Here is a 20,894-nt window from a genome sequence, read left to right on the forward strand (position 1 = left end):
GCCCGTCCAGATTGCTGGATTTCCCAGCAAGGGGCTTGAGCAGCAGGATACAGGGGAGACAGGGATGAAGTTTCCCCTTTACCCCGGTTGGTGCAAAAGGAGCGCAACGCTCCAAGCCCTAGTATCCAATTGTGCCCAGGCGGGGCCTGATCTTATCGTAGGAGGGGGGTGCGTATCGCTCTCTTCCCTCCTTACATCAGCCTAGGGTCCCCGTTTTGCACGGAGGAGTGCCGGGGGCCCCCCTTGTCAGCTTCTAGGTACGGGAAGTGCCTTCTCATCATAATGCAGGTACTCTTTTGGACATACTCTTTCTTAGGTTCCAGATATGGACATTATGGAGTGATATGTTAACCTGCTTACTTTATGGGATGCTGCATATATGTGCTGGTGTTCTTTTTATTGCCCCTGACTTGCCATATGTTCCTTACTGTTCCTCTTATGGATATTTATGAGGTGTTTATGACAAGTGCATTTCCTTTCTTCAATGTAATTCTTGACTACTGCTTATGTTGCAGAATTCTGAGTACGTGTTCTAATGTGACTACTGCTTATTCTTGCAGAGTATTAGTAACCTGTGTAACATTCTTGGAATTGCTAAGGTAGCAGGATATTACTGACATATAATGTTTGGTCTAACTATGTTTTGTGCAATAAAGTTTATTTTTACATAGCTCAATGTTGTCTTTACTTTGTGGGCTACATATTGTGTCACGTGTGCTATGTGTGTTGTGCAAATTCTTTACACATTGCCTCTGGGTTAGGCCTGACTGCTCGTGCCAAGCTACCAAGGGGGTGAGCAGGGGTTATCTTGGACATGTACCTCCCTTGCCCTGACTAAAGTGGGTGGGTTCTGCCTGGCTTAGATGCATACCCTAGCCAACCAGAAACCCCATTTCTAACACTGATTTAAAGCCCTTTCTGTGGTGTAGCTTTGTGGGGGATAAGTCGTGGTACAATTGTAGTGTGTGTCTTTGGAAGACCAGGTTGGATTTCAGCTATGCTATGTGGAGAATAGCTTTCTTTTTTTGTAAAGTAGTGGACACAAGTCAAGATGTCTGGGGCTGCATTGGGGTGACCTGGAGCATTGGCCACCCAGAGGGTGCAGTCAAGAGTTGGCGAAGGGGCATCTGGGTCACCCTTTATTGATTGGAGGAGGGCCGCTGTGAACGCCATGCTATCAGGGCCTCCAGCACCTCATGGCACTCCTTGAATGCGGATGTTATTGCGACAGCCCCAATTTTCAAGGTCTTGTTTAGCTTGAAGTTTGATGTGCTGTTCCTCCAGGGTTGCAATTCACCGCCACAGCATCCCTTGGCCTTCCAACCTTGCATCAAAAATGCATTCTAAATCATCAACTAGTTTACCTATCTCAGTAACATCCCTCCTCAAATCTTTGATGCAAGTTTTAAGGTTGGTTTTGAGTGTGCGATCTCTGTGCGGATTTCCTGAAGGAATTGTGCCATGAAGTCCTGTGTGATCGGAACAGAGACGGGTGATGCTTCTTCCTCATCCTGGGATAGGCTTTTCTTTCCTTTCTCCCCAATAGTAGTTTGGAATCAAAGTGATGACAGAGGGACCTCCTAAATGGCTAATTGTGGTGCACAGTTCAAGGAGACAGGGAGACACACACCAGTGCTGGGCCAGTGCTCAGGGGAGCTACTGTCGTGATGGCAAAGAGAACAAGTGGTTATTAGCTCCCCCTAGGCCCTAGGGTGTTCACAGTTGCTGCGCTGTCCTCTAAGTAAGCCTTTGTCTGGTACCCCCAATTATGGAGCTTCGATAATAGCAGGCAGGCAGTATCTCCCTTGTATGGTGTTCCAGTAATCTCTGTAGGCAGGCAACTCAAGAGCTCTATAAATGCTCCCCCCAAGGGTCACAGCCATGTTGGGTAAAGGTTTCAGGCTTCTCTGTGGGCAACAGGAGCGCGCAGAGCAGCGTTGTAAGAACATTCATTTCAGAATCAAACTTTAGAATAGAACCTCTATCCAACGTCTGGCTGGTGGGAATGCTATACTCAAAAGGGTCTTTAATTTTTCCCTGGATACACTGAAGAGAGTCGTCCTTGGTGCCACTTATCTCATCAAAGAACAAAGGAAGTATGGTATGATGTTGCCACATCATGATGTGTATGTAACAAAATAAAAACATCCCCAAACTGCTCTGAAAGAAGACAGAGTTGAACAGTTATGCTGGAAACTGGATGTTTTTAAAGTAATACAAATGAATGTTTCCTTTTATGAAAAATGAAAACAGTGTTAATTGTAAAGAGAAGGTAATTTAAAACTGCCCCTTTGGCCAACAAAACACGGGAATTGTGAATCTGTTTAGAATCCTTGACACTCTTGCCAGTTTGTGTGCTTGTGAAATGAATGCAGCAAATGCTTTTAAATCATGGATGGACTTTTCGTATTTTGTTATGAATAATAAGGGTGGATTTAGTTAGTGACTGTGCCTTTTGTGTACCCATTCTGTTACTCGGGGGGAGTCATTATTATTCATGCTTTTGTTTTCATTATATTTAATTACTGAAACATTATCCTTACAAGCTCCTCTGCCTCATTGATTTAATGTTATCTTTTTAATTACTTTGTGTAACCCGGGTGAATTATAAATGTTTATCAAGGTGAAAGACAGAAAACACCAGCTAAAGCTTTTAAAATTGTGTGCCAAGTGTACGTAGAAACAACAGAACAGTTTTCATCCAGAAGAATCACCATGACTGTTTTAAGCTTTACCAACATCCTGTCCTATGTCATGTTATTACACATCATAGTATGCATTTGTGTGTGTTTGCTTGTTAATACATTTTGCATTTTTTCTTCTCAGTTTCCAGTGGAAGCATTCAGTGAGTCCCCGAATATCTTTTTTTTACTAGTTTACGTTGTCACTTATTTCCTTCCCTCTCTCAGAATTGTTATGTGCTCCCACAAAAAGATTCCTCATGTTTTCGCTCCAAATATAAGCAAATGCCTCAAATGTTATCCAAACACAGGCAGAAGCCCAAATAATCTTAACCTGATCTGCAGATACCCAAACTACCTGTTTTTTTCCAATCGTGCCTCTTTACACTAAAAGGTGGTCTGCATAACATTAGATCCGTCAAAGTGAATCACTCTTTCATGGCTCACATCATTGTGAATCCTAAATTATATTTCCTCTTCATCAATGAGTCCTTACTTGGTAACCAATCCCAGACAACTACACCACATATCCTCGTTTCACCTTATTATGGTTTTATTAGAGGTGAAAGAGAAAAGGGCACAGTGCAGGTATTGCACATCATGTACATGTATCATGACATAATCCACACCTCAAGCAATTTCTGTGGATCCTTAAAAGTGGAGTGAAATTCATCCCCGTATCGAATCGAAGGGGAAGAAATAACAGAATTTGGGAAAAAAAGTTTCACTTACCTCACACTGCATGTCTTCAATGTTCTGCAGCAAGTCCTCTATGTTCCTGGCTCCAGACCGAGAGCGAGGTCCCACAGCTAACTCTCTTATCCAGTAAGGATGCTGCCCTCATGCTGTTAAGCAGCATGAGTGAAGCATCCGGATCGGCTGGAGAGGCCTTGCTCTGCGCTCCAAAAGGCACTGGATGCCTGTGCCTGCTCCCCAACCCAGATGTCTAAGAAAGCTGGGTTTGGAGAGGTTTGAATTTTGCATGTCGGTCTGGCCGTAGAAAGCTAGCCAGCCAAACCAACATGTGCACTTAAAACTGAAGTGGCCACTGCTGCCAATCAGCAGCAGTGGCAAACTCCATTTGCTGGCAGACAGTAAAACAAAATGAAATAATTTTATTACCATTTTATTTTTCACGCTCTCTGCACAGCAGTGTGGGGGGGGGCGATGCTCCTCCGTTCCCATGGAGGAACCGTTGCTGTAAATTACATATCATATTCTAAGACTGCAGAAAATATTACTACTGATTTCAGTGGTTACATAACAGAACACAAAATGATTAATGTCCACAACATCTGTCTTGGAGAATTTAATAGCTACTGGGGGAACCCATTAGATGTATTCTACAATGATTGCCTGCCACAATTTTCCAGGACAAAAATATTGACTTACCAAAATATTGTAAGAATTTAAAGTAGCTACCATCCTCAATCCACAGCTCCCTTCTGGAATATGCGTTGTGAAAAAGTGGATTATTTGTTAGGGTGTCTTGTAGTACACCACGCGTAATAATGCACTCTCCTTGTTAGGTCAAGTAAAGATTTCAATAATTTCAACCTAAGATGAACTGCTAGTAGCTATGTCAGAGAGCAGACAGGCTTAACTTAACAACATGTGTAAAAGCACACAGTTGAACAGTTAAAAAGTTGAAAATACAAAAAAAAGAATCCTATTCCAATTTGTAAAAATAGAAAATATTTTAATAAGCAAAATGACACCAAAACAACAAAAAAATCTATAAGGAGAATCAGAGACATGAAGAATAGCCCTGGGCATGAACTCACAATATGCTTCACGCAAGAGCTGGATGCGGGGTATGGGCAAATGCCGTTAACCCCAACATGAGTGATTAACATTTGTGGCTCTACCTAATTGTGTTAAGTTGTATTGCAGACCCCACTTTGTCAGTAACACTATTTGTGAGCACCATTTTTGCTACGCAGACCAACTGCTGCAATATGCAGGAGGAGGTGCCATTCAGCTCTAGATCCTCTGAATGATGGGCTGAGCTCTCTAATGTAAAGTAGCTGGAGCCGACCAGTAGCTTGCAATCAAAATGCTAGAGATACCTGCCCCTAGACCGTACTCAATCTAGGGACTTTAAAGATGAGCTATGTACAAATTAAAGTACAATTTACAAAAAACAGCAAGCAGCAAGCTGTTGCAGCTCACCAGTACATAAACTCACACTTTATACATGTATAGAAATATATCCAGAGACTGGTTGATAGTTAGGTAACCTTGTCGAAAAGCATTGAGAGTAATGTTCTAAATGATACGATTGGAAGCATTTACTATATCAGTCCTGATTGTTTGTTAGCTTATGAACAACTGTATCCTGAATTTACGGAGAAGGAAGATCAGGGTGATGGTGAAGCATCATCTGTGCGCTTTTTTTGGTTCCATCCTTGATAGGGATTATTACAATAGCCAGGTTGTTTATGGAAACCCTCTTCCAAGGATCTGACATTCCAATGACGGATAAGTGTTTCAACAGCTGTATGCAGTCATTTGAGCAGGATGCGCCAAGAGATTTTTGGTCTTATTATTGTCAACAAAACTGTTCTAAGGGCTCATAAGAATCGAAGGGCAGTTTCTATACACACCCATACAAAAATCACATGCAATTACAAAAATGCTAAGTGCAAGATCCACCATAAAGTAACTCATTCTTAACTGGAAACAAAAACACATACACTCATGACTTATCAGCTATTAGATCCCACTGCAAAGAAAACAAACAGGATGGTAAGTGGTGTCATACCTGCACATAAAAAAAGAGTCCTTTCAGAATCCATCTAAAAAATTATTTTCAGAATCAAACTTCGGAATCCATTTAAAAATATTCATTTCAGAATCAAACTTCATAACAGAACCCCTATCCAAAGTCTAGCTCTTGCAAATCTAGTTGGTGGTAATGATGCACTCACAAGTGTCTTTAATTCTTCCCTGGCTCCACTGAAGAGAGCTGTCCTTGGTGCCACTCATCAAAGAACAAAAGATGTATGGTATTATATCGCCACATCACTTTTACCCTACTGGCCTCCTGAGGCTCAGACCATCTGTGTCACCAATAAGACAGTGACAACCACACAAAACCCTGCCTGACACAAAAACTCACCATCTATGGAGGGGAACACCAGGTTTAAGATCATTTAGTTCAGAAATTGAAAGACCAGAAGAAAGCCACACACCAAGGATCTGGAACAACATCCCATTATAGAAACATCTCTGTCGTTTGCACCTCTAGTTTGCAAAAGTCATCTCTTCAAGAAGTCATTCATCGACATTTGATAAGAAAAGTCCCAATTTCTTCTGCACCTCAAACTAAACTCTGAATAGGACGTACACATTGTTCCCTTTTTTTAATCTCTAACTTATTTTTAGGCAAGATTGGGAATTATTCACTATCCCTTATATTTTTCTTCTAGATTGATTTACACTATATAGGCTATACTATATACACAAATACCATGCCTGAAAACCAGCTCTTGCAACCGCAAAGCAGTCAAACCCTGCTTTTTCTGAATTATCAGAACTTTCCCACAGAATAAAGAAAAGTCCACTAAAAGTTGCAAACAAAATAACTGAGAAATGATATCAAGAATATCTAGCAACGTTTCATCTCGCATTAAATTAAGTGGCATTTTCTATACCCTATAGTTTTTCAGCTTCTTCCCATGATGACCTCACCAACCTCCTGGAGGCCTCATCAGATAATTCTTTAGGATATTGAAGGTGGCTCCAGAAGGAAGTGACAGGGAGGAGTATCCCCCTATGAAGGACACACTGATTGTGATGTATGGTTTTACCCCTGAGGAATACAGAAAGGGGTTCAGGGGCAGTAAGACCAGTCTTGGGAGGAGTTAGTGGAGGATTGCTGCATAGCACAGTAGGCAATTTTGAAGGGCTGTTCAGTCAGATTGTCAGACAGCACCTGTTTCATTGTTGTTTTTCAGGGCTACGCCAACATTTGTCAGTGTGTGAGATCTCTGACCCCAGGGAGCTTGCAAAGGAGGCAGACCTCTGAGTGAGTGCCAGAGGCTCTGGTGAGGCATTTGGGGGTGTTCCTAAAGGGAGTGGTCTAGGTGTTTCCCACCCAGGTGTGGTAGGAGAGGTTTGCAGTATCTCAGGTAGCTCCCAATGTAGTGGGATGGGTTCAGGATCCCATGTCCTGTTTCAGAGGAGAGGGAGTGGGGTGGGCTGAGTCCCAGGTTGTCCGAGACCCAGTATCAGAGCCTGGTTGGTTCCATGAGTAAATGCCAGGAGGGGAGCCTAACCTGCACCATAGGGCCAGCTGCTGGGAGGGACCCCATTTTGCCAGGAGGACAAGGGCGGTGGCTGGTGATAACATTCCACCGGTCCTGGTGTCTGGTAGTCTCACTCCAGAGTGGAGAAGTCAGAAATCCAGGCAGAGGGTTGAGAGGGGGTTGAAGGTCCCAATGGAGATCCAAGAGGATCAGGGTTCAGCTCTGAAGTCAGAGCCCCCCAGGAATGACCCTGGTGATACCATTTCTGGGCTGGGGGAACCAGGCTCTGCCAGGTGGGCAGAGGTCAGAAGACCTACGCCATCCAGACTCTAGTGCAGCCCTTAGGGAAGGTGCTTTCCTTGTGGTGGGTATGTGTGGCCCCCAGGGAGTTTTGGTTTGCCAGGCAGTGGTCCAGTCTGGGGGTGTGACTCTGGGCTGATGGTCAGGTTCAGGGGGTAAGTTCTGTCCTGATAGGGGGTAGGTGTGCTCCCCGGGAAGTCCTGGTTTGCCAGGCAATGTTCCAGTCTGAGGGTGGAGACTCTGGGCTGGGTGGTCAGGTTCAGGGGGTAAACTCTGATGTGGCTGGTGTGCTTATCTCCCAGTGTGAAAATTCTAGAGGTAATCCTCACAGTGGTGGGGGGGGGGTGCAGAACTCTGGCAGTGGGGTTCGGGGAGGGAGAGACTCACCCCGAACCCCGGTGCAATCCAAGGGCAGAGCCCTGGTTTTGGAGGCTAGTTGCTGAATGTTGATCCTGGGCTGGCGGTGGAATTGTGCAGGATGGTTGTACCCAGTGACCTGACAGTTCTGGATTCTGGTGGTACAACTCCTAGGAGAAGGTGGCGGGACCCTAGAAGGAGAGTAGGGGGAGGAGGCCCTTGCCTCTAACCCCTGTGCTGCCTATGGTGCGGACCCTAGGTTGGTGGATCAGTGGCAGGGTAGACTACCTGAACTGGTTTGAAGTGGAGTGCAGAGAGGTTGCTATGCACCTGGGGCTACCGCCCCCCCCCCACTCAGTGTAGTTTCAGAGGCCAAAGGCCCCTGGATGGCCTGCAGCCTGTCTCTGGCCACTGGCAGCTAGGGAGCCCCCGTGGGTTAGCCTAGCTTGCCTGGGAAGCATTGACAGAGGGACACAACTGGGATCAGATTGGCATAGAACTGGAGTGTGTCCCTGCAGGTGTGGCCAAGGGTCCATGTTCTATCTCCCCAACCAGGGAAGCCCATGAAGGTATTGATTGGTCTCCCCTGGCTTTAGGCTGGTGAGGGGGTTATGTTGGACCTGGCTCTTTTTGCAGGGTCATCCCCAAACTCTTTGCCTCCTTCCTCCTATTTTTTCTGACCTCTTGCTGTTGGCTCTAGGACTCTGAGCACTTTATAACTGCTGATCAGTGCTAAAGTGCAGGTGCTCTCCCTTCTAATGTTGGTATGATTGGCTTACTCCTGATTGGCACATTTAATTTATATGTAAGTCCCTTGTACAGTGGTGTTTCCTACACCCAGGACCTATAAATTAAATGCTACTACTGGGCCTGCAGCGCTGCTTGCGTCACCCACAGAAGTAGCCTTTCAAACCTGTCTCGAGCCTGCTAGAGAAGGGCCTGTGTTCTCAGTCTACTGCCACAGGGATCTGGCATCTAAATGTACTTGCCAGGCCCAGCACTCCCCTTAGGTAGACCCTAGCTAGTCCAATGGGCAGGGTGCTGTCTGTAGAAGGAAGGACATGTGCCTGGTTGTGTGGCCTGTCCTTATAGTGGCAAACAGCCTATTTGTTTTCTCACTACTGTGACTGCTCCCCTGCTCAAAGGATTGCATTGGAAATGCCCAGCCTTATGACTAGGGGGTATTGTCTGACTTATAAGGGGTAGCGTCGGCATGTTTGGTATGGTTGTAATTGTAGTGGGAAATGCTGCTTACTAGTGTAGGTGGATTTTTTATTACTGCTGTAGACATGCCACTTACAAGAAAGTGAGCATTCCTCTGTGCTTATGACTCTGCTGTTTTGCAGCTTGACTCCAATCCATGTCTGGAGCAGAGTGACAGCTGGCCTTTGTGCATACTTTTCAAACAGCTTGTACACAGGGAGGGTGGAGGTGTCATATAGGTGCATCGGCATATTGAATGGTCTTCCTCGACTGACAGAAGGAGAGGTGGGGAACAACTGCTTCTTTACCCCCAACTGATGTGTGGAGCATGGGCTGGAGGAGAGAGGGGACACCCCTAGAACCAGTTGTAACTGGTTGGGACCTCTTCTCCCCCTCTTTGAAATTGCTTTGCAAAACTGAATATAAGTACAGGAGATTGTCCCCATGTACAACACACAAGAAACATCTTTGAAACAAGAAGGAACTTTTGGACACAGAATGCTGCTGGAGGGACTCACCAGGAACCGCCTTGGACTGCTGCTGCTGTGCTGACCTGTGACTTGCTGGGTCTTTAGGAGGAACTGCCACTGACTGCATCCACCTTGTGCTAGCCTGCTGTTGGGTCCCACCGCCATGTGCTCCCCTTTTGTCTTCCAGGGGATGGGTGCTGTGGTCCCTGCCATTTTTATTGGTTCAAGTGCTGGATGAACGCTTTTATCTCCCTAAGCGTGAGGACAGCGCTATATTTAGAGGCCCCAATGCAGGAGCATAGCACCTGGCGAGTGCTCCACTTTATTTGGGAAGAGTGCTTTTATTGTTGTGGCTTGCAGAGCCTGAGGAGCGCTGGATCTGGTGTAAGGCCCGAGTGAAGAGATCGGGCAGGTCAACAAAATCACAAGGTGCGAGAAGAACACCTTTCATTGGTGCCCCCGGGGGACTGGAGCGATAAGGACTGTGCCCTTAGGGCACAGGTCGCACCGCCTTTTGAAAAAAAGATTGTCTTTGTCCCTGGGTGGAGGTGACAAACCTTGCTGTCGGAGGCCAGGCTTGTCCGGAGGGGTTGCCGTGTAGCAGAGGACCACCGGAGAGGAGGACCCCTGCCAGCTGGGAGGCTCCCCTGTGAGGAGATGAGTGTTCTCCATTTGTGGCGAAGAGAGGAGCCGGCGGGTGTAGTCCCTCCCCCTCCTTACCGCACCATCGTATTGTCCGATGGCATCGGACTAGGAGGGGGGGCCCTCGAGGAGTCCTGGTGCCCTATCTCTGGTAAGCAGTTGCAACACACGCTGCGGGTGGGTGCTGAGCTGGATCCTTTTCTCCTGGGATTGGGGAAACTGGGTCCAGTCCGCCCCTTAGAACAAAGCGCGGGGCTTTGGGCACCAGAGCTAGAAGGCTCACCAAAAATGTGGAACTCCCTGATTCGGGAACTGCACGCCAACAGCCGTGACACGGGACGTGGGCAGCTGCCGATGACCTGGCTGGTGTTGGGCCCAGCAGGCTAGGGGGGAGTTACGTGTGCCTCTCCCGTTGGGTGCGAAGGAAGCACTGAGGCACTATAACTATTTTGCCAGGGGGTGAAGTAGGGGGCCTCTTACTCTCCAGGCCATAATACTGTTGTTCCGACCTATCACCAGGATGCATGCCTCCAGGCTCATGCCTGGACATATATGTTAAAGTGCTTTTCAACAAAGGCATACGGGGAAGGGTTGCAATTTCTATGCCTTGCCATGTGTTCCCCTGATGTCTCTTTTATGGGCATTTATGACCCATTTACTATGACATGTGCATTACTGGTAATGTGTTATCTACTACCCATGCATTTATGGTGATACGTTTTTCATGATTTGCCAATGTGTTCTCTGATATTCCTTTTATGGGCGTTTAGGATGGTATGTTTACTAGGGTGTGTGCCTTCTTCGTAACGTGGGTATTGTGACCTGTTGCATTCATGATGATGCAGGTTTATAATAGCATGTGCCGCCTTTTAGTAATGTTTTCCTGACTACTGCTGATGTTGCAGAATAACCAGTAACCTATATGTTGTATGTGACTACTGCTGACTTTTGCAGAGTAACAGTACTGTGTAACGTTCTGACAATTTTTTAAGTAGCAGGGTATTACTGACATGTTATGTTTAGTCTAATAATATTTTGTACAATACTGTTTATTTTTAAATAACTTGTGTTGTGTTTCCATTGTGGTGGGGATAGTGCATCATGTTCTGTATGTACTGTGCAATCACTTTACACATCTCGTCTGGGATAGGCCTAACTGCTCGCGCCAAGCTACCAAGGTGGTGAGCAGGGGTTAGCTTGAGTGTGTAACTCCCTCGCATTGACTAGAGTGAGTGGGTTTTGCCTGGCTTAGGTGCATCCCTAGACAAACAGAAATCCCATTTCTAACACTAACTTACCATAGCTCGGAAAACATTTCTTCTTTCTCAAATGATAAGCGTAGCTGCGTGCTCTTCAAGCTCGAAACCTTATTCTCTCATATGTTTTATGACTAGCAGACTGTGAACTTCAAGAAATCTATTGATCTTTTACCCGGATCATTCTTTCTATGAAGAGTGATAGCTGCCACCATGGACTTTTCTGTACCTTACAATGATCAGATCAATGCATAATCTGTTTACATGGAAAATAAACAACTTCACAGCTGTTTTCTCTTTCAAGCCGTATTATTGAAGTATGTAAGTTGCGGACTTGACTACCAATGGTGAGAACATTTCATTTCTCTTCCTAACACTAGTGATGAAGCAGATATGTTAATTAAGAAATTTACTAATGATTAATGTGTGTTTATTAATCAGAAAAATGCATAGAGAAATTAATTGTAGAAAAATAATGAGCCGCTCGAAAATGTGCCCTCGGGGAGTGGTCACCATGTGTACTAACAGATGCAAAATAATGGAAAAATGTAAAAGAAAATGTACTAATATGTCATAACGAAATGTATAACCTATGTTTTATATTAATTCAAATTCTTAAATTAGCCGGACTAAAGGCCTGGTTTCACTGGGCCTCGCTTATTCTGAACATGAAGAAATCGAGTGTCTTGCACAGGACTGGTAACCGGGAATGGCAACCTTGAACTGCTCAGAGTTCAAGCCGCTCAGCTAGAACATTCTGCAAATGTACCAATGGACAGGAGATCATGAAGACAATTTGATACAATTATGTGTAGTGTAGGCTAAATGTACTTTCCCAGGACTTGAACAATAGAGGCACTGGCTAAAGACTCATACGCAACAATCTTGTTACCTGAAGAGCCAGATGACGTTCTCACCAATCAGTTTTATGGGACATAAGACTTATGCAAAAATAAAGATTTGGTAAACAAAAACTATAGGTTAAAGTCATAACTTCTGACGGACTGCCCAATTAGCAATTAGTGGGATGGACTGGGAGTCCCTAATAAAAAGTCATGACAGGGGAGAGAAAACAGAACTGCCAGGAGAAAGTTGATGACGTCAGGAGACACTGTCCGAAGTGCTGACATTGGGCTTATACTTTGTGAGCCTGATCTGTAGCTGACCATTGATGACCTGGAGACGAAGACTAACTGGTTGCTGACCCATCCTGGATAGGTAGCTATGAAAATGTGACTGACAATTTGTGCCTTTTCTTCTAGGTACCAACAGAGTTTTGTAGATTTTCTCTTTTGGAAAATGTTTCCAAATTAATGTTTCCACTAAATTGTTTTCACATGAAGACCCACATGCTAATGCTAATCTTGGTTAGGTAGGCTGACAGGGGAGACATTGACGGTGACAAATGAATGACAAATTAGTTTGCTGAATTGCATCAATAATGCTGATGTTCACTGACTTATGATTTACATGTTGTTTATGTTTTCCTTGGATTGGAATGATTTTATTGATGAACTAATAAAGTTTGATTAATAAAGATATAATTAACAATTGTTTAGAATTGTAATCAATAAGGAATAAAAAGTTGTTAACCCTTTCCATGAGTGATGGTTATTTCTGATTAGTATGGTTTCTTCCTGGTTTCTTAAGTATTTTATCTTGATCAATTGATGTTGGTTATTGGTTCAGTACTCACTGCATGATTAGGATACTCCATGCGATTCAAAAGGTTCATCGACCTACACGCCTCCCCTTGTAAGTTTACTCACTAAAGACCAGGCGCACTAGCACTAGCGAAGGAGCTAAGTATGTTATTCATACAATATGCCTTGCCAAGTTAATAAAAATAAAGTGAATAACCTGTGAAGAGAAGAAATAAGATCACTCACTCTCTGCAACTCTTTACTTACCCTTTAAGAAGAACTCTTCTCGGAAAACAAGGTTTGCTGACTTCGGTCTGCATTCCTGGCCCGAGTAAACCACAATTAATTCAGAGAAAATACTATGTTAAGATATGTCAGTAAATTAAGCAGTGATTTTCAAGAATCTACAACAGAAATGCATTCACAACTTCCTTCTGAGTGTTACATTTTGTCAGGGATACCATGCTTGTCATGAAAGCATTTCCATGTTTCCAGCACATCAAGGACCGATATTTCAAACAGAAAAGGGTCATCGCAGCTCATGATTAGGCCTCGGAGCTTGCCCTGTCTCTCATTAGAAATGTGTGATGTCAATACATATGTACCAATGAGTTGTCTAAACAGACCTTTAAAAACGAAACTCCTTGACTCATTATGAACTGTGCCACCCCAGCAGTTTTTGTTTTGACCCTGAAAGTTGCAATAATGTTTTATTTTTTGACAGCGGTTTATGGTGCTGCTTATTTTGAGTGACCCCTCGGGTTACACATTGGTGCTAGTCAGTGTCAACCTTTTGGTGAGACTTAAGGGGCGAGCCCATAACTTTACCATCTATCCTGCAGTCTCAAAGAAGTAACTCACCTTAGCCCCACCTGCCAAACCCTGGTTTGACTCTGGTTTGGCTGCAGTGTTTTTCTTGTTTTTAGAGGAGCCATGTGTCACCAAGGTGAGTTGCCTACTGATCTTGCTGAGTGCATTAATCCGTGAGAGTTAGGGCAGACTTCCTATATATTTATGTATTTTTTAATCTATTTATTTAATTTGAGAAAATGTAATGTTCAGAAACTTGATCAGCAGGAATACTCCTGTAATCTTTGCAAACAATAGAACGTATATATTTGGTAAACGCTTCATAAGCTATGTTGCACCTGTTAATTGAGCTAACCATAGCTACTTGGAACATTTAGTTTAGTGGAAGAATGACATTTGCAATACCGAAGATGAATCCTGCACATAGAAGGCAATCCCATCCTCATTTCTGCTATCATGTTCTTCGTTGTTTTAGGGTCTGACAGGAGGGAACGCAGAGGTCCGTGAGAAGGAAACAGTGACACAGCCTGCTTAGCAGGGATTTTGAAATGTGACACCCGAGACCAGCAGCCTGATTAAGAATGTCCTAAATGACTGCAGACATTTGTGAGCGTCTACTGAGCCCTCAAACTCCCCTTCAAAGATGGAAACAGACTTCTGACAGATGAATTGTTATATGTGGCGACCGTGCCAGGCGCACACTTCTCTCTGCACCACATTTACCCTGCAGGTACAGTGGTCCTACAGCTGGTTAGCTTGTCAGCCAAATCATGAGAGAGCCAGATCTTCGCTTGTGAGCCCTTTGGTCTTACAGCCCTTTTATGCACCCTAAACCTTGAGGGAGCACACCTCGTGGTTTTCTGTAAATGCATAACTGATATCTGCGTTCTGTCCCCTCCCTTTGCTGCAACTACAAATGCTATTTTATTTTGTTGTTGTGTTTGCTTCTCCCTGTGCTGTTTTAGTAGACTGCAAAACTTAAACGTTCTTGAGGTTCAATAACTTAACCTTTTTGGCAGAGAAAACTTTGTTCTTCCTTCACTCTGTGTGTTATGATATTATCCCTAAATATTAGCCATTTGTAAACAATGTGGAGGGGGTTCCTTAGTACTATATTTTGGTTGTTTACCTTCTCTGTTCTAGGTGTTGTGATATCGTGAACATTAGTACTTTGCAAACATTAAGGCTTTGCGGAATTCCAACTTTGTTCCAGCTTTCCAAATGTAAGCCTTACAAAACGTTAGTCACAGGTCAAGAGATTTCAAAAGAGAAAGAATCACGAACCCTATAGCAATGCATCAAAATCACACATTCGTTTTGTACTTTAGACGTTTCATTACACTTAAATAAACATAATCTCTCCGTAGTATCACTAAAAAAGTGAGGCCGGGTCTGAGATGTATTTATTCAAAGGAGCTTCACATTTAAGTGGGCTGTCAGTCTCGATAAAAAAAACTATACTAAATAGTATAATAACGAAATAGAGTGCAAGTAATTCTTTCTGCCTTCGGCCATGCAGACAGGCTATTAAAGTGCTAATATAATGTGCTGTTTTTGTAATGAACATGAATCATCAATTAAGAAGAGAATTTATGAATCAGTAAGAGACACAACTCATAGATGTCACTTAAATATAACAGAATTTAAAATACAACCTGAGAGCAAAAGTGGGAAATAAAATGGATTGCTATTTGCAAATCTTATATAAAGCAATCTAAAAGAAAAAAAGGCACAAATAGTGGTTGCTGACCTCAGCTGTGAAAATTAGCTATAAAAAGTGCTTTTCAGGGTCTCGTCTGCAAGGGCATACGCTAGCGCATGTGTCTCGCCTGCATGACTCTGTTGTGTACAGTAAAGGGCTTGGAGCCCCCCTGTCGTTCACTATTTGTTGGCTTGCGTGACACTCTTCTTTACAGCATCGCAATTCGTCACTGCAGGCCTGGTATAATTTCTGTTCTTCTTCGTGAAGCAGGGACCAGGCACTGATTGATTCAATTTAATCAGTGCCCATCTGCTGCTCCTGATGTGATCGAGGTACTATTTTGTTCTTTTTAACTTCTAGTGCCTTGCAAACAGAAGGCTTGTGACTGGCAAAAATATGCCCAGCAGGACAAACAAAATTACAAAGTTTTCTTTTTTATAGCTAACTTTCTTTTATTTTGCGAAGTCATCTTTTTTTCACTTCCTCCTCATGTTTTCTTATTTTTTTGCTTGTGGGTCTTCTTCTCAAAAGATTATGATTCTCTTGTTCAAAATATTGCCAAGCGACATTGTTTCTATATTATGTGTAATTTCTGAAATTATAATTTAACACATAATCATGCAGTACACCCCACTCCACCCTACTCCATTCTGCCCCAATGTAAACCACCCCAATCCACCCTACCTTACCCTAACCCAATCCACCCCACTCCAATCCAAAACACTCACCCAATCCAATCCACTCAAATCCCACTGCAGTCCTCCCACCCACCCCAGTCTAATGTGCCCCAATCCAATTTGCTTCATTCTAATCCAATACAATCTGCACCACCTCAAAACAATCTGCCCCACTCCAATCCAAAATAATCTTCTCCACTCCAATCTGGCCCACTCCAATCCAAAACAATATGCCCCACTCCCATCTACCCCACTCCAATCTGCCCTACTCTAATCTAAAACAATCTTCCCTACTTCAGTCCAAAACAATCTGCCCCACTACAATCTGCTGCAATCCAATCCAAAACAATCTGCCCCACTCTAATCAGCCCCACTGCAATCCAAACATTTTCCCCACTCCACTCCAAAACAATCTGCCCCACTCCAGTCCACCCCACTCTAATCTGCCCCACATAATCCAAAACAATCTGCCCTACTCCAATTTGCCACACTTCCATCTGCCTCACTCCAAAAAACATTCTGTCCCACTCGAATCTGCCCCACTCAAACCTGCCCCACTCCAATCCAAAACAATCTGTCCCACTCTAATCTGCCCTACTCCAATCCAAAACAATACACCCACTCCAATCCAAGCCACCTCACCTCAACCCAATCCACCCACTCCATCACAATTATCCCCACTTCAATCTACCCCACCCCCATCCAATCCACCCCACTCCAATCAAATCCACCCCACTCCAATGTACCCTAATACAATCTGCCCCACTCTAATCTTCCTCACTCCAAACCAAAACAATCTGCCCCACTCCAATTCACCCCCTCCAATCCAAAACAATCAGTGCCACTCCAATCCGCCCCACTGCAATCTGCCCCACTTCAATCCAAAACAAACTGTCTCACTCCAATCTATTTCATTCTAATCCTCTCCAGTCTGCCCCACTTAAATCCAAAACAACCTTCCCCACTCCAACCTGCCCCATTCCAATCCCAAACAAGCCACTCCAATCCAAAACAATCTGCCCCACTCCAATCCAGTCCATGTCACCTCACCTCACCCCAATCCAATCCATCCCACTCCATCCCAATTCACCCCAATCAAATCTACCACAATCCACCCTACTACAATCCAGTCCACCCCACACCAATTTAGTCCACCCCACACCAATCCACCTCACCCCAATCCAATCCACCACATCCACCACACACTACAGCACCCACTCCAGTCCAATCCACCCCAATCCAGTCCAATCTGCCCCACCCCAGTCCGATCCACCCCACTCCAATGAAGTCCGCGCCTGGCCAAACCACCCCATTTCAATCCATCCCACCCCCTCCAATCCAACCCACCGTTCTCCAATCCAACCCACCCCACTCCAATCCAAACCAATCCACTTCACTCCATTCTAGTCCACTGCTACCCAATTCACCTCACACTAATCCAGTCCACTCACACCACCACAGTCCATCCCACTCCACCACAATCCACTTTAATCCAGGTCACTCCAGTTCAAGCGAGTCCACATTAATCCACCCTACTCCAGTTCAATCCATCCCACTCCAAACCACTTTAATCTACCCACTGCATTCCAGTCCACCATTCTCCAATCCAGTCCACTCCACACCAAACCAAACCAATCCAATCTATCCCACTCCCAATCCACCTCACCCCAATCCAATCCACCACACACCACAACACCCACTCCAGTCCAATCCACCCCACTTAATGATGTCCACTCCTGTCCAAACCACCCCATTCCAATCCATCCCACCCCCTCAATCCAACCCACCGTACTCCAATCCAACCCACACCACTCCAGTCCATCCCACTCCACCACAATCCACTTTAATCTACCTCACTCCAGTCGAAGCCAGTCCACATTAATCCACCCTACTCCAGTTCAATCCATCACACTCCAAACCACCTTAATCTACCCACTTCAAACCAGTGCACCCCTTTCCAGTCAAGTCCACCCCACACCAATCCAATCCACCCTACACCAATCAATCCACCCCACACCAATCCAATCCACCCCAATCCAATCCAACCCACTCCAGTCCATTGAACTCCAGTCCAATCCAATCCACTGCACTCAAACCTACCCCCACCCAATCCAATCCACCCCAAGTCAATCTACCACACTCAAACTAATCCACCCCACCATAATTCACTCCACTCAATCCAATTGACCTCATTCCAGTCCACTCCATTGCACCACAATCTGATACACCACAATCCAAACCACCTCACTTCAGTCCACCCCACTCAAATCCAATTCACTGCATGATCATCCAATCCACCTCACCTCAATGCAGTCCACCGCATTCCAATCCACCCCACCCCACTCCAATCCAACCCACCCCACCTCAATCCAATCCAATCCACCCCACCCAAATCCACTCCAGCCCTCCAGTCCACCCCACCCCAATCCACACCACCCCATTTCAGTCCACTGTACCCCACTCCATTCCACCCCACCCTACTCCACTTCAATCCACCCCACTCTACCCAAATCACCCCACCCCCCCAGTTCAGTCCACTGCATTCCAATCCAATCCATCCAGCCTACCCCACTACAATCCACTCTACCTCAATCTAAACAACCCTACCCCACTCCAGTTCAGTCCACTCCACTCCAATACAATCCATCCACCCCACCGCACTCAAAACCAGTCCACCTCAATGCACCCCATCCCACTCTGATCTACCCCAATCCAATCCACTCCAGCCCAAGCCATCGTAATCCATTCTAATGTACCCATCCCACTACATCCCACTGCAGCCCACCACACCCCAATCCCAACTACCCCACCACATTTAAATCCACCCCACTCGCAACTTTTCACCACACTGTACTCCAGTCCACCCACTCTATCCCAATCCAATCCACCCCACCCCATCTCAATTCAGTCCCCCCCACTTCAATCCATCCAGCCTGTCCCATTCAATTTATCCAGCCCACACCAATCCAATCTACCCCACTCCAAACCAGTTCACCCCAATCCAGTCCATCTCACTCCGGCCCAGTCCACCCCACTCCAGTGCATCCAATCCACCCCACTCCAATCCAATCCAGTCCACCCCACTCCAATCCAATCCACCCTAGCCCATTCAAGTCCACCCCACCCCAGTCCCATCCGCCACACCCCTGCCCTATCACTCTAATACAAACCACCCCAATCCAATCTAATCCACTCCACTCAAATCCACCCCAATCCCATCCACCTCACCCCAATCCAATCCACCTGACTCGATCCACCCCACTGTACTCCAGTCTAATCTGCCCCACTGTATTCCAGACAAATCTATCCTACTATCTTAATCCACTCCAACCAACTCCACCCTCTTCTCTCTCACGACACTCTCCACCGCTGTACCACTGAATTGTACTCTGCTCAACTCTACGACATTCCAACAAATCCACTGTATGACACTTTACTCCAGTCCAATCCACCCCACTATCTCAATCCACTCCAACCCACTCCACCCTATTCTCCATCATTACACTATCTACCACTGTACCACTGAATTCTACTCTGCTCAATTCTATGACACTCTACGACATTCCAACAAAGCCAATGTATGACACTTTACTCCCCAAATTCCACTCTGACACTCCTTTGCAAATGCGTGTTACTATATATTTTTCAATTTAGCATTGCTCTCCTGTACCTTTTTATTTTTTAGAAAACACGAAGTAAAACTGCAGGGACACGCTTCCTGTACTGCTAGCCACAGCAGTACATGGCACGCGGATCAACTAATTCCTGTTCTAGATTTAAGGAGACAAACAGGGTCCTTGTTACGATAAGTGCTAAACTTGGAAGAGGCGAGGTCTTGTAACCTTCCAGGCTGCATAGATGTACTGTGGAATACGACAAAAGATAAATTCGGAGTGTAAATCCAGGGGCATTGGTTTACATTGACACAATTATTTACAAATGCATGCACTGAAAATTGTATATTTCATACTGTGTATTGTTCTGTGTGATTTCAACTTGTGGGGCCTAATTTTCACACCGTACATGTATTTGCATAAATGTATGACAGTAATATATAGGTTTTTAGTTGGTATACATTTATATATTAATTGCATCTGTGGTAATTTTGTAGCTATGTGCCTAGACTCACCACCCACCACGACCTCTGAGCTAGGCCTTTACTGCTTGCCTCAGCAGTATAACCAGTGTGTCATGGTCTACAGTGCAAAGAAGGTAGTTCCCCCCAGCTGCTATTTGAGTTATAAAATGCAACAATAATCAGGGTTCAGGGCTCCCTTATGACCTTTGGGCCCTGGTGCCAATACATCTGCTGCACCAATGAAAGTTACCCTTGTGGCTTGTCCAAGTCTACCTGGGGAGTCAAGAAGGCTTAAGTATACCATCTTTTTCTGCAGCAATAGTACCTGGAGTACTGGTTCTTAGGCGTCTCCCCCTCCCACCAGGCATTGCCTCCTTTAGAATGCTTTGTGACTTGTGAATTTGTGTTTCCCAGAGAACTAACTTCACAGGGCCCTTACCTAAGAGCACAGGGTCTGTGGGATGTGGCCTCCCTGTTATCTAAACAAAATATAAGGTGCATTTGAGGGAGAGAGGGAGGTATAATTTCCCCCAGAATATCAAATATACTAATGGTACAATCGGGTACTATTTGTAGAATGTGTTCTGAGTTCTGTAGCTCTCTTTTTAACATTTCCTTGTCGGGTAGGCAGGTCTCTTACACTCATTTTAAAATACCCTATGACTTGGAGAGAAGAACAGTTCTTCTCAGTTAATATCTGATTAGGTGAAATAAACTTAAGAGACCAATCATTTCTCCAGGATGATAGTATCATCACCGCTCACAAGGGTTGCTACAGGATAAATGCTTCCTAACAAGTCTGCTATATCTTTCAGTGGGTAGATA

Source organism: Pleurodeles waltl, chromosome 1_2, assembly GCF_031143425.1.
Source record: "Pleurodeles waltl isolate 20211129_DDA chromosome 1_2, aPleWal1.hap1.20221129, whole genome shotgun sequence".
Lineage (NCBI taxonomy): Eukaryota > Metazoa > Chordata > Amphibia > Caudata > Salamandridae > Pleurodeles > Pleurodeles waltl.